The sequence below is a fragment of the Scyliorhinus torazame genome, chromosome 12, assembly GCF_047496885.1.
Source record: "Scyliorhinus torazame isolate Kashiwa2021f chromosome 12, sScyTor2.1, whole genome shotgun sequence".
Lineage (NCBI taxonomy): Eukaryota > Metazoa > Chordata > Chondrichthyes > Carcharhiniformes > Scyliorhinidae > Scyliorhinus > Scyliorhinus torazame.
In genome coordinates, this window is record NC_092718.1 from 215,882,549 (window position 1) to 215,907,878 (window position 25,330).

The 25,330-nt window shown below is 49.3% G+C and overlaps 1 long non-coding RNA gene across 1 annotated transcript in view; it reads right to left on the reverse strand.

Moving 5' to 3' along the window:
• The window catches only part of LOC140386979 (uncharacterized), a 126,167-nt gene that overhangs the window by 16,513 nt on the left and 84,324 nt on the right, over nt 1-25,330 (reverse strand). Inside the window, exon 5 of the long non-coding RNA XR_011933719.1 lies at nt 23,761-23,917. This is a non-coding gene — a long non-coding RNA (uncharacterized lncRNA). The remainder of the gene's footprint in view (nt 1-23,760; nt 23,918-25,330) is intronic.

Genomic DNA, 25,330 nt, shown 5'->3' on the forward strand with positions numbered 1-25,330 from the left:
TGTTCCTGATTGGGGACCCCATCAGGGCTCCCCGCACCCCTCTCTGTCGCCTCCACTGTCCCCAGATATTCAATGTTGCCGCCACCACCGGGTTCGTGGTAAACTTTTTAGGTGAGAACGGTAGCAGCGCCGTCACCAGCGCCTCTAAACTCGTCCCTTTACAGGACTTTCTCTCCAGTCTTTTCCACGCCGCTCCCTCACCCTCCATCATCCATTTACGTATCATTGCCACATTGGCGGCCCAATAGTAATCGCCCAAGTTCGGTAGTGCCAGTCCTCCTCTGTCCCTACTACGCTGAAGGAACCCCCTCCTTACTCTCGGAACTTTCCCTGCCCACACGAAGCTCGTGATGCTCCTGTCTATTTTTGTAAAAAAGGTCTTGGTGATTAGTATAGGGAGACATTGAAATACAAATAAGAACCTCGGGAGGACCATCATCTTAATTGCTTGCACCCTGCCCGCCAGCGATAGAGGCTGCATGTCCCACCTCTTGAAGTCCTCCTCCATTTGTTCTACCAGCCGTGTCAGATTAAGTCTGTGCAAGGTTCCCCAGCTCCTAGCGATCTGAATCCCCAGGTATCGGAAGTTTCTTTCCACTTTCTTTCGAGGCAAGCCTTCTATCTCTCTACTCTGGTCCCCTGGATGTATCACAAATAATTCACTCTTCCCCATGTTTAGCCTATACCCCGAGAAATCCCCGAACCCCCTCAAAATTCGCATAACCTCTATCATCCCCCCCGCTGGGTCCGACACATATAACAATAGGTCATCTGCGTATAACGAGACTCGGTGTTCTTCTCCCCCTCTAATCACCCCTCTCCATTTCCTGGAGTCTCTCAACGCCATGGCCAGAGGTTCAATTGCCAACGCGAACAACAATGGAGACAGCGGGCATCCCTGTCATGTTCCCCTATATAGTCGGAAATACTCCGATCTATGTCGACCTGTAACTACGCTTGCCGTTGGAGCCCCATAAAGAAGTCTAACCCAGCTAATAAACCCGTTCCCAAACCCAAACCTCCTTAACACTTCCCATAAATACTCCCACTCCACCCTATCAAATGCCTTCTCTGCGTCCATTGCCGCCACTATCTCTGCCTCCCCCTCCACTGGGGGCATCATTATCACCCCTAATAGACGTCGCACGTTAACATTCAGTTGTCTCCCTTTTACGAACCCTGTCTGATCTTCGTGCACCACCCCCGGGACACAGTCCTCTATCCTCGATGCCAGTACCTTTGCCAACAATTTGGCGTCCACGTTCAATAATGAAATGGGTCTATAGGACCCGCACTGCAACGGATCTTTATCCCTCTTCAAAATTAACGATATCGTCGCATCCGACATCGTCGGGGGTAGAGTCCCCCCTTTCCTGGCCTCATTGAACGTCCTCACCATCAACGGGGCCAACAAGTCCACATATTTTCTGTAATATTCCACCGGGAACCCGTCTGGTCCCGGGGCCTTCCCTGCTTGCATGCTTCCCAGTCCCTTAATAACCTCGTCCACCCCAATCGGTGCCCCCAGGCCTACCCCCTCCTGCTCCTCCACTTTCAGGAACCTCAATTGGTCCAGGAATTGCCGCATCCCCTCCTCTCCCTCTGGGGGTTGAGACCTATACAGTTCCTCATAGAAGGTCTTGAACACCTCATTTATCTTTCCTGCCCTTCGCACCGTGTCTCCCCTTTCGTCTCTAATTCCTCCTATCTCCCTCGCTGCTGCCCTCTTTCGCAATTGATGAGCCAACAGGTGACTAGCTTTTTCCCCATATTCATACCTCCTCCCCTGTGCCTTCCTCCACAGTACCTCCGCCTTTCTGGTGGTCAGAAGGTCAAACTCCGTCTGGAGTCGTCTCCTCTCCCTGTACAATTCCTCCTCCGGGGTCTCTGCAAATTCCCTATCCACCCTTAAAATCTCCCCCAGTAATCTTTCCCTTTCCTTGGCCTCTGTTTTCCTTTTGTGGGCCCCAATGGAGATCAGCTCTCCTCTAACCACCGCTTTTAGTGCTTCCCATACCACTCCCACACGGACCTCGCCGTCTTCATTGACCTCCAGGTATCTCTCAATACACCCCCGCATTCTTGCACACACTCCCTCATCCGCCATCAGTCCCACATCTAATCGCCAGAGTGTTCTCTGCTCCCTTTCCTCTCCTAATTCCAGGTCCACCCAATGTGGGGCATGATCCGAAACCGCTATGGTTGAGTACTCAGCTTCTTCCACCCTAGAGATCAGCGACCTTCCCAAAACGAAAAAATCTATCCGGGAGTACACTTTATGGACATGGGAGAAGAAGGAAAACTCCCTAGCCCTAGGTCTAAGATATCGCCATGGATCCACTCCCCCCCATTTGGTCCATAAACCCCTTAAGTACCTTGGCCGTTACCAGCCTTCTTCCGGTCCTTGAGCCGGATCTATCTAGCCCCGGGTCCAGCACCGTATTAAAGTCCCCTCCTAAAATCAAGTTTCCTACCTCCAGGTCCGGTATACGCCCCAGCATCCGTCTCATAAATCCCGCATTGTCCCAGTTTGGGGCATACACATTAACCAACACGACCTCCATTCCCTCCAGCCTGCCACTCACCATTACATATCTACCCCCGATATCTGCTACGATGTTCTTTGCTTCAAATGCTACCCGTTTCTCACCAAAATGGCCACCCCTCTATTCTTTGCGTCCAGTCCTGAGTGGAACACCTGTCCCACCCATCCTTTCCTTAACCTAACTTGGTCCGCCACCTTTAGGTGCGTCTCTTGGAGCATAACCACGTCTGCCCTTAGTCCTTTCAAATGCGCGAGCACTCGGGCCCTTTTTATCGGTCCGTTCAGGCCTCTCACGTTCCATGTGATCAGCCTCACTAGGGGGCTACCTGCCCCCCCTCCCGTGTCGACTAGCCATTCTCTAGGCCAGTCCCATATCCCGCCTCCGCGCTCCCGCTCGCTCCCCCAGCGTCGCACACCATCCCCGCCCACCCACTCTTTAGCCATTTCCTTTTGGATTTCCGCAGCAGCAACCCAGTTGTCCCCGCTCCCCCCCACACTAGATCTCTTTCTAGCATGATTGCTCCCCCCATATTACTTCCGTAAGTCAGCTGACCTCAACTGACCCCGGCTACTCCTGCTCACTCCTCGACCCCCCCGTGTGGGGAACTCCCATCCGCCTTGCGCCTGTCTTCCCGCCTTATTCTTTCTGGCGCGGGAACATCCCTTTACCTGACCCGCCTCTTATGGCGCAGCTCCCTTTCCCCTCCCCCTCCCCTTCTCCATTCTCCACCTATGTCCCGTCTTTTCCCCCCCTCACCGGTGCCCACATTTCCCCAATGTCTCCCCCCTTCCCAATTTACTTCTCAATTAACTTTAACCATAACATTAACAATAACATTTCCTGCAGCATCAGTCCCTCAGTTCCGATCCAATTTCTCTTCTTTGATGAAGGTCCATGCTTCCTCCGCCGTCTCGAAATAATGGTGTCTCTCCTGATACGTGACCCATAGTCTTGCCGGCCGCAGCATCCCGAACTTCACCTTCCTTTTATGCAACACCTCTTTGGCTCGGTTGAAGCTCGCCCTCCTTCTCGCCACCTCCGCACTCCAATCCTGGTCTACCCGTACCACTGCATTCTCTCATCTGCTACTCCGCACCTTTTTAGCCCATCTCAGGACCTCTTCTATATACTTAAGGCGGTAAAATTGCACAATACCGCCCTGGGTGGTTCTCCCGCTTTTGGTCTTCTCGCCGGAATCCGATTTGCCCACTCCACCTCCAAGGGGCCCGTAGGGGCCTCAGCACCCATCAGTGAACTCAGCATCGTACTTACGTACGCTCCACAGTCCACTCCTTCCACACCCTCAGGGAGACCCAGTATCCGAAGGTTCTTCCTTCGCGCTCTGTTTTCTAGGGCCTCGATCCTTTCAGTACACTTTTTATGAAGTGCCTCGTGCGTCTGTGTCTTAACCGCCAGGCCCAGGATCTCGTCCTCAATATCTGTCACCTTCTGCTCCACCACGCGGAGCTCTGTCTCCTGGGTCTTTAGTGTCTTCTTGAGCCCCTCAATTGCCTGTAGCATCGGGGTCAGCACCTCCCTCTTCAGCAGCTCCACGCACCATCTCACAATTTCATCCTGCTCAGGCCCCCATGTCGCCTGCGCTTTCTCCGCCGCCATCTTGTACTTCTCTCTTTCTGACCCTTTGGTCGATGATTCCTCACGCTGCAGCCGCCGCCGCCGGTTTTTTCCTCCTTCGTTTGGGGGAGACTCCCTTCTCACACGCCCCACACCGGGTTGCGTCGTCAAAAAATTCCCCGTTGGGGCTCTTAAAAGAGCCCGAAGGTCCGTCGGAGCTGGAGCCGCCGAAACGTGCTGCTAGTTAGGCATCCCCGCAACCGGAAGTCTCCTTGCTCCTTCATTTCCAGCAATTTCTTCACAGCTTCTTCCCCGCTGTTACCAGACTCCTAAATGACCCTCTTATGGACTGACCTCATTAACAGTACACCCTGTATGCTTCATCCGATGCCGGTGCTTATGTAGTTACATTGTATATGTTGTGTTGCCCTATTATGTATTTTCTTTTCTTCCCTTTTCTTCCCGTCTACTTAATGACCTGTTGAGCTTCTTGCAGAAAAAATACTTTTCACTGTACGTCGGTCCACGTGACAATAAACAAATCCAATCCAATCCAATTTCCTTGTCTGCACCGCTTCTGCTTTTTAAACTTCAAGTGCCTTGCCTTTTTGGTCTAAATTTATTTTTGTGGTGGGTGGAATGGTGGTGGGTGGAAGAAAATCACAGTCACTTATTTTGGCTATCCTTTGCTCTGGTCTTTCTATTCTTCTTAAGGGTTTTTACTTCCCTTATTCCAGAGCTTTAATTTTTCCTGTGTGTTTGCATGCTGGCCTCGATGCTAAGTTTCTAATTCAGAATCTACCACTCCACGTCCCTTATAATAAAGGGAAATAATACCTGTGGAATGAGTCATTAAAAATAAGTGAAGGACACAAAAATCATTGTTTTATGTTTCAATGAGCAACAATTATGAAATGGTATATTTAACATTTGCCAACATTATTATGACTTCAGACACCCTGTCCATTAATGATATTAATTTGATTTGCCACCAAAAATACAGCTGTACTCAAACTATATTGCTGAGCAACAATAACATTTAGTAAAATGTAAATTCTTGGGCTGGATTCTCTGCTCCCCGATGCTGAAATCACATTCGGCGACGGGCGGAGAATCCGTTTTGGCGCCAAATTCGGGAGCGGCGGCGGTTTTTAAATTCTCCTCCCCCTGAAAAAAACGGCGCGACGAGTATCCACTGCCTCAGGCCATTCCCTGAGACCCACCCTGTGATGCTCCATTGCCGATCGGCCGAATCCCTGACGGCGTGGCTTACGTGTGCTCGCACCATCCGGGATCCTCGCGTGCAGCTGCACACTCAGTCCGTCACCGCCACAGTCGGGGGAGGGCCCATTGACGGGCAGGGGGGTGTTTCATTCGGAGCTGGGGGCAATGTGGCCGGCCGTCCCGGCACGCAAGCGGCCAATGCGCGGCACTACTTTGGCGGTCCAAGTCCGCGGACTGAGTCCGCCAAGGAGCACAGCGCGGCCTCTGATCCGGAAGTCCTGGGGGCCGTACCGGCAGCTAGAGCGGCGAGCTCCACGACAGCTCCCTGCCAGCCCCCAGCAAAACAGGGAATATGTGGCCTACTGACGCCCGTTTTCCTGCCGTAAAAGACCACAATTTTCACAACGGCATGGGGACGTAGTCTCCAAAATGGAGAATCCAGCCCATAAGTGTTTGCGTTTCTGTTTGTGTGATTGATAAAAGTACATTATAATGTTGCTGCAGTTAACACAGCATCATTGGAGGATGATACTTATGCTCAGAGCCGTCATGCATCAAGCCTTGATCATGAAACAGTAACACAACATCATGGAAATAATTTTGTAACACGTCTAGCCATCTCAGCTGGAATATTTGTTGTTGTCACTCATTAATCAAACACTGAACACAGTCCGTTATGACTTCATACTCAAACACACCTCAGCAACTGCTGATTGGACATCGTACCTCTGTTTGCGTCTGTTTTTTTCCCCTTTTGTATATTTATGCAGGTCAGCAGCAAAACTGGATTGTTGCCATTGCTCAGTACGAGTGTTCAAATGTTTTGTAGATGCCATATCAAGTTTGAAATGAAGGAATGTTATCTAGCATCTCTTCTAAGTACATGTGAGGAAATAATAGACGTCAAATTTAACTCTGAATAGCCAATATTTAAATTTTAAAATATTTACTTGAATTTAAATATATCTTTAATTAAAAATTATGTTTAACTTATTGATAGTTTTATTCAGTTTTTCCATATTAAATCCTGATACAATGGGCTGGATTCTACGCCAGCGGAATGCTCTGTTTTGCCGGCAGCCCGGGGGTTTCCCAACGGCGTGTGGCTGCCCCACAATGGGACACCCCATTGACCAGCCGGCGTAACGGAGCATCCCGCTGGGGGGGTGAAACAGAAATGCGGCGCGGCGGGGCAGAGAATCTAGCCCAATATATTGAAAGTGATAAGCAACACTGAGCATATCGAATTCTCTCTTGCCTACTGAAATGTATAACTATCATTTAAGTTATCATAACTATCATTTGAGCAGATCAGGAAGAAAGATTTGCATTTATATAGAATCTTTTACAACATCAGGACATCACAAAGTGTTTTAAAGCCAACGAAGCACTTCTGCAGTGCAGTCAATGTTGTAATGTTCAAAATCAGGGGCGAGATTCTCTGACCCCCCGCCGGGTCGGAGAATCGCCGGGGGCTGGCGTGAATCCCGCCCCCGCCGGTTGCCGAATTCTCCACCACCGGATATTCGGCGGGGGCGGGAATCGCGCCGCGCCGATTGGCGGCCCCCCCCCCCCCCGCGATTCTCCAGCCCGGATGGGCCGAAGTCCCGCCGCTAAAATGCCTGTCCCGCCGGCGTAGATTAAACCATCTACCTTACCGGCGGGACAAGGCGGCGCGGGCGGGCTCCGGGGTCCTGGGGGGGGGGGGGGGGGGCGCGGGGCGATCTGGCCCCGGGGGGGTGCCCCCACGGTCGCCTGGCCCGCGATCGGGGCCCACCGGTCCACGGGCGGGCTTGTGCCATGGGGGCACTCTTTCCCTTCCGCCTTCGCCACGGTCTCCACCATGGCGGAGGCGGAAGAGACTCCCTCCACTGCGCATGCGCGGGAATGCCGTCAGCGGCTGCTGACGCTCCCGCGCATGCGCCGCCCGGAGATGTCATTTCCGCGCCAGCTGGCGGGGCACCAAAGGCCTTTTCCGCCAGCTGCCTTTTCTGGGCAGAAATTCGTCCGGCGCGGGCCTAGCCCCTTAAGGTTGGGGCTCGGCCCCCAAAGATGCGGAGCATTCCGCACCTTTGGGGCGGCGCGATGCCCGACTGATTTGCGCCATTTTGGGCGCCAGTCGGCGGACATCGCACCGATACCGGAGAATTTCGCCCCAGATCAGATCAGGCAGACCCTGTCTGCTAAAATGTGGATTATCTCGAGATAATAGGCAGAGACTGGTTACTTACCCACAAACAGAATATCAGAGGGACCCTGGTTTCCTCTTAGTGGTCTCCTACACTTGGGGTTTATAGTGTCAGCAACAGAGGCCTAGAATTCCTTGGCAACAACGGTGATGCCCAGGGTAATTTGTGAAACTGAAGTAAGGGCTGGATTCTCCGATTTGGCGGCTATGTTTGGAGGAGGCGTCTGGTCTTACGACCAAAAAGTCTGCAGCACCCCCACACCGATACTCCACCCAGTGGGGGGCTAGCAGCCGTGCCACGTAAAGGTGCTGCCTGGGATGTGCCGGTGCCGTCGGCTGGAGGACATGCGGGAGAATGGACATGTGGGGCGGGATTCTCCCCTACCCGGCGGGCGGGGGGTCCCGGCGGGACGGAGTGGCGTGAACCACTCTGGCGTCGGGCCGCCCCAAAGGTGCGGAATCCTCCGCACCTTCAGGGGCTAGACCCGCCCCGGAGTGGTTTGCGCCAGGCCCGCGGGAAAGGGGCTTGGCGCCACGCCAACTGGCGCCGAAGGGCCTCCGCCAGCCGGCGCGTGTTGCCGCATGTGCGGGAGCGGGAGCGCCAGCGCATGTTGGCGTCATCCCCACGCATGCGCAGAGGGTTTGGCTTCCGCACCGGGAATGGCGGACCGGTACAGCCTCCGGTGCGGAAGGATAGAGTGCCCCCACGGCACAGGCCCGCCCGCGGATCTGGGGGCCCCGATCTGGGGAAGACGACATCTCTCCTGGCCTCCATGGCGTCTAGCAGCCTCCACAGGTCAGTGCCCCCGAATCTTGGGGCCGGTCTCCTCAGCGCCATTGTTGCGAGCTAGCTGGAGTTGGCTGAGCAAGTGCAGCTTATTTGCGACCTTGTTAGCGGGGGGTTGGCGAGCGCAGTCCCAGCGAATCATTTGGCAACCCTTCATTTGCGGCGAGAAGCCCATGGGACCTCATTAAGTGAACCAATTAACGTTGAATTGCATTGCCGGCCTCGCTGGGCCGAGCGCCGGAAAACTGGCAGTAATACCCGCTCACTACCACACTTATAAAGTTTTCCGGAGAATTGCGCCCGATGTACGTGCAACTCATATATGGAACCAATGGCTATAATTTTAGATTCACGTTTTTATTAGAACTTTTAAATATAGGTTTTTTAAAGATCAATTGGATTTGTTGTACACAACTATCAATTATTTTAAAACAACTAACTTGCAGCTGTAAACCCAACTTTATAGTTGTCTAGTTTGTAATAAAATGAATAGCTATTGTCAAGCTGCTGTGCATTATAGATATTCATTATGTCTTATTCACAGTGCAGCTGCTACTGACCTCCCAATTAATCACAACAAAGCCAGCTTTGTCGTACAGCATGAGAAGTGATAGCTATGTATATATGCTAGTTCAACCTTGCACAATAAAATAATTCAAAGTGTTTTAAAGGTTTGTTTGCCTTCTCCTGTAGAGAGAAAACCAACACAGTATTATTATTGCCTTAGCAACACATTGGTTGAAAGTTAGTCGTGTTTGGATTTTTTGACATTCGTTTTGGAAAGCTGGTGTACAATCTTGTCTTATTAATTGAAGGCAATTTTTTTAACCAAGAACATACTTTACTTATAAAACTGCATGACCATTGAAAGTTGACATTACATGAGGCGCAAATCAAATCAGTTTCTTCCAATACCGTATGTTACTCACTACATTTACTATTACAGTTAACATTTACAATATTCATTACAAGTCAGAAATAGAGATTTCCCATTTCCAGCTCCGTGGAGTTCTGTGGCGGAAAGGCCTTGGATGGTGGCCTGCACCACCAAGAAACATGTGGCTGGGGAGCGGAGAATCAGACCAGAGAATCCCGCCCGTTATCTTTCAGATTAAATCTTAAACCAAAGTTTTGCCAAATATTTGTCCCTCAAGTAACACAGTCAGAAACTGATTAACAGGTCATCTATGTCATTGCTGTTCACACTGGCCTACTGCACCCGTCTACATAACAGTAGTGATTATACTTTGATGATAATTCACCAGCTGCAAACACAACTATGAGGCTGAGAGTCGCTATATAGATGCTTGCTCATTCATTCTGTGGAGACATTGGATTTGATTTATATCTTTGTGGTAGCACAGCCCCCTTAAGCAGGCAGGCTCCATGAACCCATGCCCAGCTCCCCCCTCGGCCAAAAGGAAGTTTGGGCAGGGCCCCGGGAACAGGTCCTCCGGCAGTGTGGACCCCAGTGCTGAAGTGTAAAGACCTGTGATATTGTGTTCTGTGCCTGCTACTTAACTGCCTTTGTGTTTCATCAGTAAACCCCTTTGTTAACTACTGGAACCCTCCAGTTTCTGTCTCAAGCCACCACAATCCTCATGCTTAAAGTTAGTTCTAATGATGCAAATCTGACCCAAAATGTCAACCACTCGGGTCACAGTTAGTTTTGGAGCACAAGCCTTCAATACTGCAGCCTGGATGTTATCAGGTCCATAATCTTTGCGGTATCCGGTGCCTCCAGCCATGATATCACATAGAGTGAATTGAATTGGCTGAAGACTGGCATCCATGATTGTGGAGATCTGAGGAGGAGTCCAAGATGGACCATCCACTTGACACTTCTGGCTGAAGATAGCTGTGAATGTTTCAGCTTGTCTTTTGAATTGACCTTTTGGGCTCTGCCATCATTAAGGATAAGTTGTTTGGGGAGCCTCCTCCTTTGGTTATTTGTTCAATTGCCCAAACCATCCCTGACTGGGTCTGGCAGGATTGCAAAGCTTTCATTTGACCTGTGGGTTGCGTGCACAGAAATCTAGATCCCAAGATGTCATCTCAGACTCTTTTTAAAGTTGATTTGGCCATTGTAAAAAGGACATCTACGTAATTTATGTATCTCTGATTGAAGCTCGTCTACGGCCCATCTACCCTTAGTGTTCTGGACTTTTGCAAGTCTTACCTGCCGATCAGAATTAGAAAGATGCTACTACAGAGAGGAAGGTAGACAGGGGTTTGGGGTCTTCCGAACCTGATGTATTATTACTGGTTGGTGAAGGTACGGAGCTGGGTTAGAGGGGTTGACTCCCAATGGGTCAGAATGGAGGAGAGTTTGTGTAGGGGGTCAGGATTGAAGGCGCTAGCAACAGCGCCGCTCCCGATGGCCCCGGGGAAATACTCAGGGAGTCCAGTAGTAATAGCTTCATTGAGAATTTGGAGGCAGTTTCGCCAGCATTTTGGGTTGGAGGCAGGGTCAAGGGAAATGCCGATTCAGGGGAACCATAGATTTGAGTCAGGGAAGTGGGATGGAAATTTTCGGAGATAGGAGCAGAAAGGAATTAGGAACTAAAAGATTTGTTTGGAGGATTGAAGGAGCTGGGAGTGAAGTATGGGCTGGAGCAGTGGGAAATATTTAGATACATACAGGTTCGAGATTTTACCAGAAAGGAGATACGGAGCTTCCCAGTAGAGCCGGCTTTCACATTGCTGGAGGAGGTGCTGACGACAGGGGAACTGGAGAAGGGGGTAGTATCGACGGTTTACGGGGCTATTGTGGAAGAGGAGAAGGCGCCGCTGGAAGGGATCAAGACAAAGTGGGAGAAAGAGTTGGGAGAGGGTACGGAGCAGGGGTTTTAATGTGAGGTTCTCCGGAGAGTGAACGCCTCCACCTCGTGTGCGAGGTTGGGGCTGATGCAGCTGAAGGTGGTATATAGAGCACACCTTACAAGGGTAAGGATGAGCCGGTTCTTTGAGGGGGTAGAAGATGTTTGTGAACATTGTGTTGGGGGGGGGGGGAAACTACATTCATATGTTTGGTCCTGTCCAAAGCTGGAGGATTACTGGGAGGAGGTTTTTAGGGTAATCTCTAAAGTGGTGCACGTGAAACTGGACCCAAGCCCTCGGGAGGCCATAAAATAAGAACATAAGAACTAGGAGCAGGAGTAGGTCATCTGGCCCCTCGAGCCTGCTCCGCCATTCAATGAGATCATGGCTGATCTTTTTTGGACTCAGCTCCACTTTCCGGCCTGAGCATCATAACCCTTAATCCCTTTATTCTTCAAAAAACTATGTATCTTTATCTTAAAAACATTTAATGAAGGAGCCTCAACTACTTCACTGGGCAAGGAATTCCATAGATTCACAACCCTTTGGGTGAAGAAGTTCCTCCTAAGCTCAGTCCTAAATCTACTTCCCCTTATTTTGAGGCTATGCCCCCGAGTTCTGCTTTCACCCGCCAGTGGAAACAATCTGACCGCGTCTATCCTATCTATTCCCCTCATAATTTTATACGTTTCTATAAGATCCCCCTGCATCTTTCTAAATTCCAACTAGTACAGTCCCAGTTTACACAACCTCTCCTCGTAAACCAACCCCTTCAGCTCTGGGATTAACCTAGTGAATCTCCTCTGCACACCCTCCAGCGCCAGTATGTCATTTCTCAGGTAAGGAGACCAAAACTGAACACAATACTCCAGGTGTGGCCTCACTAACACCGAATACGATTGCAGCATAACCTCCCTAGCCTTAAACTTCATCCCTCTAGCAATGAAGGACAAAATTCCATTTGCCTTCTTTTTTTAAAAAAATATATTTTATTCAAATTTTTGGGCCAAACAAAACAATACAAAGGTTTTCCTTTTTACAACAGTAAAACAATATAAATAACAGTGGCCGTTTTTAACAAATAAATAAATAATATATAAACTAAATGGCAACTGCCCTATCAAAAATAATAACTCTCCAAAAATGAAATCAAACAATCCAAGATACATAGCCTAATACAAATATTTATACAAAAACACCCGGGAGGACCCGCCCGGGCCCCCCCCCCCCCCCCCTACCTCCCCTCCCCCCCCTGGGTTGCTGCTGTTACCTTCCCATTTCCTTTATCGTTCTGCAAGGTAGTCAATGAACGGTTGCCACCGCCTGGTGAACCCTTGAGCCGAACCCCTCAGTGCAAACTTTATCCGTTCTAGTTTTATAAACCCTGCCATATCATTTATCCAGGTCTCCACGCCCGGGGATATATATTCCTTCCACATAAGCAATATCCTTCGCCGGGCTACTAGGGACGCAAAGGCCAAGACATCAGCCTCTTTCGCTTCCTGCACTCCCGGCTCTTCTGCAACCCCGAATATAGCCAACCCCCAGCTTGGCTTGACCCGGACCCCCACCACCTTCGAAAGCACCTTTGCCACCCCCACCCAGAACCCCTGTAGTGCCGGACATGACCAAAACATGTGGGTGTGGTTTGCTGGGCTTCTCGAGCATCTCCCACACCTATCCTCTACCCCGAAAAATGTACTGAGCCGTGCTCCGGTCATATGCGCCCTGTGTAAAACCTTGAATTGTATCAGGCTTAGCCTGGCGCACGAGGACGACGAGTTTACCCTACGTAGGGCATCAGCCCACAGCCCCTCCTCAATCTCTTCCCCCAGCTCTTCTTCCCATTTCCCCTTCAGCTCATCCACCATGATCTCCCCCTCGTCCCTCATTTCCCAGTATATATCCGACACCCTACCATCCCCCACCCATGCCCCTGAGATCACTCTATCCTGAACCTCCTGCGTTGGGAACTGCGGGAATTCCCTCACCTGTTGCCTCGCGAAAGCCCTCAGTTGCATGTACCGAAATGCATTCCCTTGGGGCAACCCATATTTTTCCGTCAGCGCTCCCAGACTCGCAAACGTCCCGTCTACGAACAGATCTCTCAGTTGCACAACCCCAGCTCTTTGCCATGCTCCAAATCCCCCATCCATTCTCCCCGGGAAAAACCTATGGTTATTTCTTATCGGGGACCGCACCGAGGCTCCCGTCCTTCCCCTATGTCGTCTCCACTGCCCCGAAATTTTTAGTGTTGCCACCACCACTGGACTTGTGTATTTCTTCGGGGAGAACGGCAACGGCGCCGTCACCATTGCTTGTAGGCTGGTTCCCTTGCAGGACGCCATCTCCAATCTCTTCCACGCCGCTCCCTCCCCTTCTCCCATCCACTTACACACCATTGAGATATTGGCGGCCCAGTAGTATTCACTTAGGCTCGGTAGTGCCAGCACCCCCCCCTATCCCTGCTACGCTGCAAGAACCCCCTCCTCACTCTCGGGGTCTTCCCGGCCCACACAAAACTCATGACACTTTTCTCAATTCTCTTGAAAAAAGCCTTTGTGACCATCACCGGAAGGCACTGAAACACAAAGAGGAATCTTGGGAGGACTACCATTTTAACCGCCTGCACCCTACGCACCAGTGACAGGGGCACCATGTCCCATCTCTTAAAATCCTCCTCCATCTGTTCCACCAATTTTGTTAGATTTGTTAGATTAAGCCGGTGTAAGGTTCCCCAACTCCTGGATATCTGAATCCCTAAGTACCGGAAATCTCTTGTCACCTTCCTCAGCGGTAAGTCATCTATTCCCCTGCTCTGCTCCCCCAGATGCACCACAAACAGCTCACTCTTACCCATATTCAATTTGTACCCCGAAAATTCCCCAAACTCCCTGAGTGTCTGCATTATCTCAGGAATCCCCTCCACTGGGTCCGCAACATACAGCAATAAATCATCTGCATACAAGGATGCCCGGTGTTCTTCCCCTCCCCTGAGCACTCCCCTCCACTTCCTGGAGCCCCTCAGTGCTATGGCCAGGGGCTCAATCACCAATGCAAACAGTAACGGAGACAGGGGACACCCCTGCCTCGTCCCTCTATGAAGACGGAAGTAATCAGACCTCTGTCTGTTCGTGACCACGCTCGCCACCGGGGCCCTATACAGCAGCTGTACCCATCCGATATACCCTTCTCCAAAACCAAATCTCCTCAGCACCTCCCACAGATAATCCCACTCCACTCTGTCGAATGCTTTCTCGGCGTCCATCGCCACCACTATCTCCGCCTCCCCCTCTGGTGGGGGCATCATCATTACCCCTAGCAACCTCCGTATGTTCATGTTCAGCTGTCTCCCCTTAACGAACCCAGTTTGATCCTCGAAACAAACCTGTTAGACTTTAACCTGGTGTCGTCAGACTTCTCACTGAAACATAAGGGGAAGGATTCTCTGTCAGCTGACGCCGGAATCGCGATCAGGCGGAGAATATGGCGTCAGCCACAGATAGAGGTCGGCGCCTGACGCCCAACAGAATGCTATGCTCCGGCGCCTTGATAGCGGCGTGAATGTGGTCCACTCCACGCTCCGGCATGGGCATGCAAAATGTAGAGTAGCATGCATTAACATCCCATTAACATGCCCGACCCAGTAGTCTCCGGCCTCCTGCGATGCTTCACTTGTGGATTTTAAGTCAGGAAACAGGCACCGTAGCTGTTGAGGGAGAGAGGGGAGGTTGATAATGTCCCCAAAAGCGCAACGGTGGGCTGACAGTTGCTGTTGGCTGGGGGCATCTGCCAGGGCTGAGGAATAGCGGGAGGCAACCAGGGGATGGGCCATTGGGTCGGTGTGTCCCCTAAGACCAGGGTGTCCAGGCAGGGACCACCAGTGCCGTGGACTGTAAGGCAGCCATCTGGCTACGCACTCCGCTGACTGCACACTGTGGCCCATAGATATGCAGAGCATCACTGGCCATATGGGTGCCCAACCCCCGCCCATCCCCCGAGGAACACACAGATCCCAGCCGACCCATCCACGCAATGACCGTAGAGCACCCGCGATTCAGTACCAGCATCAGTACTTGGGGCTGGATTCTCCGATTTTGAGACTATGGGCTGGATTCTCCAGTCGAAATTGCATTCGGTCGAAATTGCGTTTGGCTTAAGGCCGGAAAATCACATTTCCGACCGAATCTGGGGGCGCCGCTTTTGCGATGGTCCACCCCCTCCAAAGCGGGTACGCCGCGCCACGTATCGACTGAGACCCAACTCCCGATGCTCCTGTTGCTAACTTTTGGTTGGTTCAATTGGCTCTGTTTTATAACCTTTGCTCTAGAGTCGCCAGGTATCTTTATGATACCGCCATGAGGTTCAAGTAATGATCAATAACTCAATACACCGATTAGTAAGATTCAAATCAAAGCATATTTATTACACACAGTCAATCAAGACTCATGCATAAACTCTACTTTCTAAGCTATTTCTATCACTAACCGGCCTATACTTAGCTTCGGACTGGCCCACCAGGTCAGAGGAACAAATGGCCTTTCGTTCGGGTTCTGAGTCTGCGGGATTCAAAAGCTGGTATGGACTGGTAGTTAGGAGCGCCTATCTCGTAGCGAGCGTTGACTTGAGACTTACGTTCTTTGGAGGAATCTGAGACAGGTCACTGTCAAGGGTTGGTTCGCGTTGCTGAGTGACCCTGTCAAGAAGGACGATTTGAACTTGGGGGCTTTACTTTATAGTCCCCAGGGGCTTCCCGCCTTTCGGGGCGGACCCCGTACCTGGTTTCAAGTGATTGGACTTCGCTCCAATCGCTTGGTTTGATTTCTCCAATACTGGAGCTGTTCCCTGATCGTTGGGCGGTCTTTCAGTGTCTGTTAACCTCTTTTGTGTTGGCTCCTGCTGGAGCCGAGGAGTCTGGCTTGGCCTTGTTTACCTCAAATGTTTCGATTGTTCCCGGGGATCGTTCATTACTATGTAGATGGCTGCTACATTACTATGCAGATGGCTGCTTGTATCGATGCTGTCTGGGCCTTTGCAGAGTCTAATACACAGTAAACTTGCACCTGCTAGTTTTTGCCTGTGTTGGCTGAATTTCCCTTCAGCCTTTGCGCTTCTCCATTTTAAATCGGGAAGTGGCCAACTCAGGTGGCTACACTCCGCCCCCGACCGGCCAAGTTCCCCACGGCGCGGGACACGTATGGTCTCATCCTAGCGGCTCAGCATAGCGGCTGCGGACTCAGTCCAGCACCGCCACAGTCGGGGGAGGGCTGATCCGCAGGCAGGGGGACATTATTCGGGGCTGGGGTCACTGTGGTGGGGTGGTCCGGGGCGCGCAAGCCAGCCGAAGGGAGGGGACTATTTCGCAGGCCGGGTCCATGTAAAACCCCCGGTATTCCTGACAGAAATGGCCGGAGAATTGACGGTTCCATGGCTGTGCATGCGCATGGCGACGACCTGCTGCAGTTGTGCCAGCCGCATGCAGACCCAACCTGCCAGATGGTGCCCCCCTATACACCCCCTCGCACCCTGCACCAGGCCCTGCAGCCCCTACCGAAGCCCCCCCCCAGCCAGCGGAACGCTTTCCCCCCCAACTGTGGCTGGACACGGCTTTCCCCCCGTCGCCTGCAGCCGCCACATGAGGTTGATGAAAACTCAGAGCACACGTGTCCCACACCGTCAGGAAGTCAACCCATCGGAGCAGAGCGTCGGGGGAGGTCCTTCGGGTGATGTCCTGAAGCCGTCCCGAAGGCGTGTGGCGTACTCCCTGATGGAGGGGGTGGAGCATCTGAAAACAGGCAGGTCCCCATTTCGGCATCAAAGGCGCTTCTCCGCCCAATCACCGATTCAGATATTGGCGTTGGAGAACGGCGAATCCCGCCCTTAGTCTCTCAAATGGAGAATCCCGACCAAGCTATCCAGACGCGGCAGGGCTTAAAGTTAGCTTGGGAAGCCCTTGAAGTTCCAGTTCACTCCTTCATCACTCAAGGGTTCACCTTGATAATGGCGTATCAGAAAATGTAATCCGTTTCAGCAGTACGTCCTTCAGTCTGCTTTGGTGAATATACTTACAAAGCCTTTTCTGATTTAGGCAACATAGGCGGTCTTTTGAATGGAAGAGGTTCAAAGGGGAAAGGTGGTACTCAACGCTAACCAACTGTCAAGCGAGTCACCACATAAGTCTAAATTGTTGTTCCTCTAATTCAGAGTTAACTGAATGTTAAATTGAATTTTTGAGGGCTTAAAAGAAACTGCTCAATGTCTGAGCTTGCTGATTTGAGTATGTGTGCTAAAATATGAGTTTTGATGCCCGCACATCAGAGCATACAATTGGAAGCCACTTCAATTAACAGAGAGTAACATTTAAACTGCTACAGTAAAACAAGTCAGCTCTTACTGCAATGATTATATTGAAAAATATAAAGCCATATTCACACATGAGGCTGTTGGATACCTGCTTGAAGAAGTGATGGAGAACTGAGATACTCAATGGGACAGATGAATGTTTTTCCCAATGCCAGATGCATTTGGTAGATTAAGCATGGAATTAAATCACAGGTCAATGATGTATTTCACATCCCCAGGACATAGAAGTTTATCAGGAGAAGATGTCAAGCTCAAAGTAATCTGTTAAGGTTAACTGTTACGCATGACAAGCACCTGCCACAAGTAGAAATGTAGGGAGTTATACCTGCTAAATCTTATTTTTACTAATATTTAATCTCGCCATAATAGAAAGTAATTAAAAGAATACCTTGTGCTTATGGCAACATGTATGTACAGCAACAATTCTCAAAGAACTTCACATATGGAATATGCACCCACAGATTTTACAGAGTAACCTGCCTCTGGCTGACTACTCAACCCCTGCTGATCTCCAATGATTCCCTGCCCCCTAAATGCATTACATTTTAAACCCACCACTAATATATCCACCCATTGCCTTGCTTCAACGGATCTCTGAAATCTCTTCCAAACCTACATCCTCTCTCAAATGTTTAGTTCCTCTGTCTCTGGATTCTGCGCATCCCCATCTCCACTCACTTCTCTCATGTCCACCATGCCTACTCACGCATCGACTATATATTTTTTAGGTTCTCAGGGGAGACATAATTTCTTGCAATGTATATATTATCAAACAAATAAAATTAAAACAACAAGAACCGGTGGATTCAATTTTAGAAACAGACCGTCAGTATTCCATTACATCCACCCCTGAATTATATGCAGACTCATTTTGACTTATTTTCCACAAATAAAGCTCTGCACATGATACAACATTCAAGGGGACTTTTTATGAATACGGGACAAAGCTTGCTGCCTAGTAGCCCACCAGCTCAGGTGCCAGTCTGCTTCTCAGTTTATTACCCAAATCTATGACTCTTCCCATAATTTTACTACTGACCCCTCTGATGTTAATTTGACCTTTGCCTCTTTTATCGTAACCTCTATAAATCTGATCTCCCGTCAGATAGCATTGCAATGGCTGACTTCCAAAATAATTTCGACATCCCATCTAAATGTGGACAAGACCAGAGAGTTTTGCTGTTATCTGGTGCTGGTGCTACTTAGGTGCGAACATAACGCTCTTGCAACTCTTCATAGATCAAATCTTACAGCCTGGTCATCAATGGTTTGCCTCTTACCTTAGTCGGCAGAATTCAATCCATAAAAATAAACATCCTGCCCGATTCTTGTTTCTTTTCCAATATCTCCCTATTTTTCTACCAAAATCATTTTTTGTTATGGTTAACAAGTTCAACATTTATCTGGGCAGGCAGAACTAGAGTCCTTAGAGCGATACTTCAGATAGGTTGGTGGGCTAGCCCTTCCTAATCTGCTAATCTATTATTGGGCAGCCAATATTCAAAAGATTTTAACATGGTGTCATGATTCATGTTTAAACTGGTGTCTTATGGAAGCACACTCTGCTCATCCTCACTTCCTGCCTTAATTTGTGCCCTGCTATCCCTTTCCCCTCGAAATCATGTCAAACCCCATTGTGATTTCTACTTTAAAAACGTGGAAACAATTTCATCAGCATTTTAAACTTTCTACTTCTTCGCCATTAGTAATAACCATTTATTCTTGCCCTCCATGCTTGACTCGGCATTTGCTTTGTGGCGGAATAGACTCAAATGTTTTATTGACCCGTCTGTAGATGGGAACTTTGCCAGCTTTAGTGAGCTTACAATCGAATTTAATTAACATGAATCTAGCCTTTACCGCGATTTTGTTCGCTTGCACATCCTTTCCTCAACTACTTCCAAGTACATTGTTGGAAGGGATTTTGTCATTGCCTCAAACCAGCAGTAATTCTATTTCAAGGTTGTACAATCTCATGATATCCGCTGGACTCTCCACTCTCCATAAGGTAAGAAACGATTAGATGTGGATGACTGGTGGGAGGAGGCCCATCTTAGGGTCAACTCCACATCATCCTATGCTCAGTTAAGCTTAATTCAGTTTAAAGTTATGCACAGGATTCACTTCATCAAAGTCAGAATTAGTATGTTTTTCCCCAACACAAGAAACAAATACAACAGGTACTCACTCACCCCTGCAGACCATACCCCACATCATGCCTGAAGCTGGCCAGTTTTTGGGCGTGCTTCTTTGACATTCTTCCCAGATATTGACCTTGCACTTTGATATTTGGAGTCTCATCTGTACTGGTCACTTTCACTAAAATTGAGGCAGATGTCAGTGCATTTGCTTCATTAATAGCCCGCAGGTGGGTTTTATTAGACAGGAAATCCCCCAAGTCTCCCAATGCTTCATCCTGGTTGGAAAACTTAATGAGCACGATCTATAGCCGTGTTGCGGCTGAAAGGCAGCGAGGCCGATAGACGTCAGGAGATCCCTCTTCCGGGATCTACCTGGCTCACCACACCTCCCAAGATCTATTGTAGGCGGGATCACTATTTTGCAAACCTGCATATTAGAGCAAGACAACTAGTCTCACTCTAATATGCTTTCCCATGACGTACCCAAGACTTTGGGATCTAACCCCTTTGCCTCGGAGACTTCAGGCAAGCGTCGTTCAGTGCTTGTCTCCACAAACGGGGCATTTTTCCCACGATGGATATCGGGCCCGGGTTGCCCTGTGCGGGTGCGGGAGGGCCCAAGGATCCCTTTCTGGATGAGTTGTACCTTTTGGGGGGTTCGGAGGCTACGTCGGGGGGGGGGGGGGGGTTGTCGAGGTCGAGAGATCGGGACACCATTTTAAAATGGCATCCCCATCTTCTCCTGCACTGAGGAGTTCCGTGAGCGGAGACCAGCACTGACTGGCGCTCGCCCGAGGTCTCCGAGGCAAAGGGGTTGTCCTTAGCATAAATCCTCCACAGAGGCGGACGAATTTGTCTGGTTTGAAGACAGGGACAACAGGCATGGCCTATTCTGCGAACTGTACAGGCCTTATTATGCTAGATTTTCCAGATGCCCAAGTTCAGTCTCCACATTTTCCAATAGGGAGTACGGGACCAGTCTTGCACTAAAATATTTAGGCGTAGCTTTAGGGTCGACATAAATCTTGGCTTTGGCTCCTCCTATTTTCCCAAATCCTTCCTGGAAAACTTTAGGGTATTTGCTGATGACTCCATACATCCTCCCATGCCCAGCCTAAAGATCTCCAACCAGTTTAGCCTGATCCGCTGGAGCGAATCTCTCGCCTTTAGGCTTGGTTCTTGCCCCCGCACAGTGATGAATGGGAGTTGGTCTGATTGCTGCCTGTAAGTCACTGGGATAATTGTGATACCCTTTATTCATAATGTTTCCCCTGTGTAGATAACTAATCTGGCCTTCGTGCCTTTGGAGCTCAAGAGTTGAACACCAGTTTGGAGGTGATCATATGTCTGCTCTCCGATAATGGAGACCGCAGCTCCCATGTCCACCTCCATTTTGATGGATAACCCCATCAGTCCCACCATATTGGGGAAACATGGTCATAATAATGCAGTTTAGTTGTGTTGACCCTGTTTCTGGTAGTGGGTATACCTGCATGGTGTGGATCAGTACCAGCCTTGGCTTCTAAACTGAACAGCATGCACTTTGCCTATTATAACTTTGACTTGGTTGTACCCTTTGGCAATGCTTGCAATAGTCCATCGTCTGGCATCTGCAAACTTCCGGAGCATGTTTCTAGCATTGTTGGGGCCATCATCGCATTTCCTTGACTGCCGGGTGATGCGAGTTGAGCACCTATACTATGGACTATCTGACATTTTACTTACACAAGAACCCTCAGTTGGGGAATGATAATATAATCTTTATTGTCGCAAGTAGGCTTACATTTACGCTGCAATGAAGTTACTGTGAAAATCCCCTAGTTGCCACACTACGGAGCCTGTTTGGGTACAAAGAGGGAGAATTCAGAATGTCCAAATTACCTAACAGCACGTCTTTTGGGGACTTGTGAGAGGAAACCGGAGCACCTGGAGGAAACCCACGCAGACACGGGAGAATGTGCAGGCTCCGCACAGACAGTGACCCAAACCAGGAATCAAACCTGGGACCCTGGCGTTGTGAAGCAACAAGACTCCTCCCTCTAACTGAAACCCCTTGTAGCCCCTGAGCTTTTTCTTGCATTTTCCAGTGACAGAGCTATTTCGATGGCTTTTTAAAAATCCGATATTTTGTTTGCGATTTTCAAGTTGTTTATTCTGTATACCAATCTATCTTGCGACATTTCATTCAGGAATGGTCCGAATTCACAATGTTCTGCCAATCTGGCCTCAATTTCGGTGACAGATTCCCCTTGCTTTGTTAAAGTGGTATCTCTGGAATATAGCAGAGGGCTTCAGATCATAATGGTTTCTTATAAGTCTTCGAGTTAGGGGCATCTGGATAGGTCAGACTTTGTATCACGCTGAATATACAGGTCCCGCATTCTGTCAGTAAGATCACTTTCAGTTTTTCATCTCCCTCAATATTATTAGCCCAGAAGAAGTAACGCATGCACTCTGTGTATTGAGCCCAGTCTTCGCTTACATCATGGAGTTCAGGTTTACCGAAGAGAGTTTTTTTTTTTCTTACCGTTTGTTCTCGACAATGAAGGTTGCTCGGAGAAAGAAATCTTGTTTAATCCTCATCACCAATTTAATAATCTCACCAAGGCGTTCCAACAGCATACTCTTTTATTTACATAGTGGAAAAGGCCGCAACCGCGGCTTACAGCATACAAGTTCAAGCCCGGGGATCGACAGAATACCGGCCCAGGTTGAAGCAGCGGGTTGCTTCCCATTGGACAAGCTCCCGCCTGCTCAATAGGGAAGTTAATACTCCACAAAGCCCTATTGATGATCCCCCATGTCCTTCGTGGCCACCATAACATCCACCCTCCCCATTCTGGGACCCCCTGAACTTACTTGGGCCTCCAGTGCCAGGACATAGGCTCTGACGTTCTCCTGCACCACATTTTCCGTCTACTGCAGCGCTTTTGGAGCAGGGACTAAAGAGCTTCCCGCTACCAGATTGGATGGAAGTCCTACCTGCAGCCACTTAAAGCTCATTCAAATGTGAAATGGCTGCGTGGCACTTGGGAGTCAGTGGGAATGTGTTCCCCATCCACTCTTTAGATGGTGGGAAGCAAAACCCCACCATTCGGAAAATCCAGACCTTGAAGTTGAGGAGACAAAGCAAGGTAAGTCGCAGTGCATGCGTTAAGAATGACTGGTGACAGCTGGAGGCCAGACACTACTGGCCAGAGGTCCAGGATATCTTATGCTTATGTGCTAGCCTCTTGGAATTCAGATCTCATGGGCTGACTGCCTGAGCAGGATCATCCAAATCGGCCAATGGTGTCAATGAAAAATACGCTCATAGATTTCAGGACAAATCTAGCAGCTGGATCTTTAGCATTGTGGGTGAGCACTTGTCTGCGCTGCAGTCTGCCACGAAGCATTTGATAATTCCTGTGGACTCCACAGTAAACTCCTCAATGGCATAGGTCACTGGTACAGCAGGAAAATCTTATGTACGCTCGCACAGCTGCTAAAGAGGTTTGAACACAAATCTTACAAGGTGCCCTTTTCACTGTCTGAACATCCTGACAAATTGCCGAGATATGATTGCTATTGGCAACAAAGCTACCCCAAGTTTTATTCTAAAATGTGATGGAAATAAAGTAAACATTTATGTTTTCTATCTCCTCATCACAATTTGAATTTGAATCACTGTTGTTTTGTAGGTGAATGTGGCAGCCAAATTCACACAACAATCTCCCACAAACCGCTGTGCAGGATGTCCAGTTAATGCATTTTAATAATTTAGGATGCTAGCTCGGAAGAGGGCTGTTGTGGATGGAGGCAAAGACTCCACAAGAGGCCAGGCTGACAGGATATAATTCTCTTTATTCTCACACAGATATCACAATCACTCCTCTCCACTCAGGGTCACCTTCCAGGTCTGATTGGGAAGAAGCTCTGCCCCCTTGTCACCTGGGTAGCTCATACTCTGGAGTGTAGGAGGGGTATCGGATGCAGTACCAGTTCTGCCCCCGTAGGGAATTTGCAACAAGGGCAATGGACGATTTCCACCAAATACATTCGGTGGAACAGAAATGGATAAAGTGAAGTATTGAGCTAAAATAGCAGTTTCATCCATGTTTAGCCCAAGAGACTAACCTGGTAAAGGGGTTGAAGCCTGTGTGAGGAACTTCTTCTCAGAGGTTTGTTGAACATCTAATTGCCACTTGAAATGCTTGCTAGTACTCATTTAAGAGATTGCACTGCATTTTGCAGGCTAATGTTTCTCCTAACATCCTCTTCTATCAGCGTCGAGCTGTTTGGGAATAAACATGGCATTAATATTGATTTCAATTGCTACTTAAAGGGATAGCTGCCATTTCCTGGTCATTGCCGGTGGAACTGTGAAGAGGACCTCAAAAACACATTGAGAGACATTCTTGGACACATTGTCAAGACTGCAGCAATACTTGAGCAATATTTATCCTAAAATTCTCGGGAGACTTTACCTGAAAATGCTGTTCTAGACTCATACAGCCTTATTAGACACCTTATCAGAATCGCCAGAAGAAAGGAAGTGCTTGGTTGTGTTGCCAGAGGTCCCCCTTGGTCTGCATGAGGAATGGGAGGATGTCATGAGACCAGGCAACGTGTTAGAGTGAGGTAGAGGAGTCTGCAAGTTGGCTTCCTTCCCCCTCGCACCCATTGGTGCAGAACATTCATAGAATCATAGAATCCCTACAATGCAGAAGGAGGCCTTTCTGCCCATCGGGTCAGCGCCGACCCTCTGAAAGAGCAGCCTAACCATGCTCCCGCCCTATCCCTGCAACCCCTTAACCCCACTTAACCAGTGGGCACAAAGGGGCAATTTAGCGTGATCAATCCACCTAACGTGCACATCCTTGGACACTAAGGGGCAATTTAGTGTGATCAATCCACCTAATCTGCACATCCTTGGACAGTGGGAGGAAACCAAAGTACCCGGAGGAAACCCATGCAGACACGGGGAGAATGTGAAAACTCCACACAGACAGTCACCCAAGGCTGGAATTGAACCCGGGTCCCTGGTGCTGTGAGGCAGCAGTGCTAACCAATGTACCACCATGCTGCCCTTCCCCTCCCTTTCTCCTCTTCCCTGAATCATCTCCATAAGATTGCATCTGAGAACCCTTGACCCCAGAGTCATCTTGCAATATCCCACTTTGAACCAGCTGGAGCACTGCACACCTTTGGTGGAAGTCGGTGTGAGGAGTCCACATAGACCACTGCATGAAATTACATCAAATCACCAATTGAGTGGTAAACCTGCAGGTGGGTTTAGATTGTTTGGAGACTTGGGCGGAGAGATGGCAGATGGAGTTTAATCTGGACAAATGTGAGGTAATGCATTTTGGAAGGTCTAATACAGGTAGGGAATATACAGTGAATGATAGAACCCTCAAGAGTACTGACAGTCAGAGAGATCTAGGTGTGCAGGTCCACAGGTCACTGAAATGGCAACACAGGTGGCGAAGGTAGTCAAGAAGGCATACGGCATGCTTGCCTTCATTGGCCGGGGCATTGAGTATAAAAATTGGCAAATCATGTTACAGCTGTATCAAACCTTATAAGCAATTAGGCCCAACTGAACTTTCAAACAGGCTAGTCTTATTAGCACTACCCATTTAGCACTTGTTTTCACCCTCTGGCTAAAATAATCACCAGGATCTGAGACTTTCACCTCTAACAC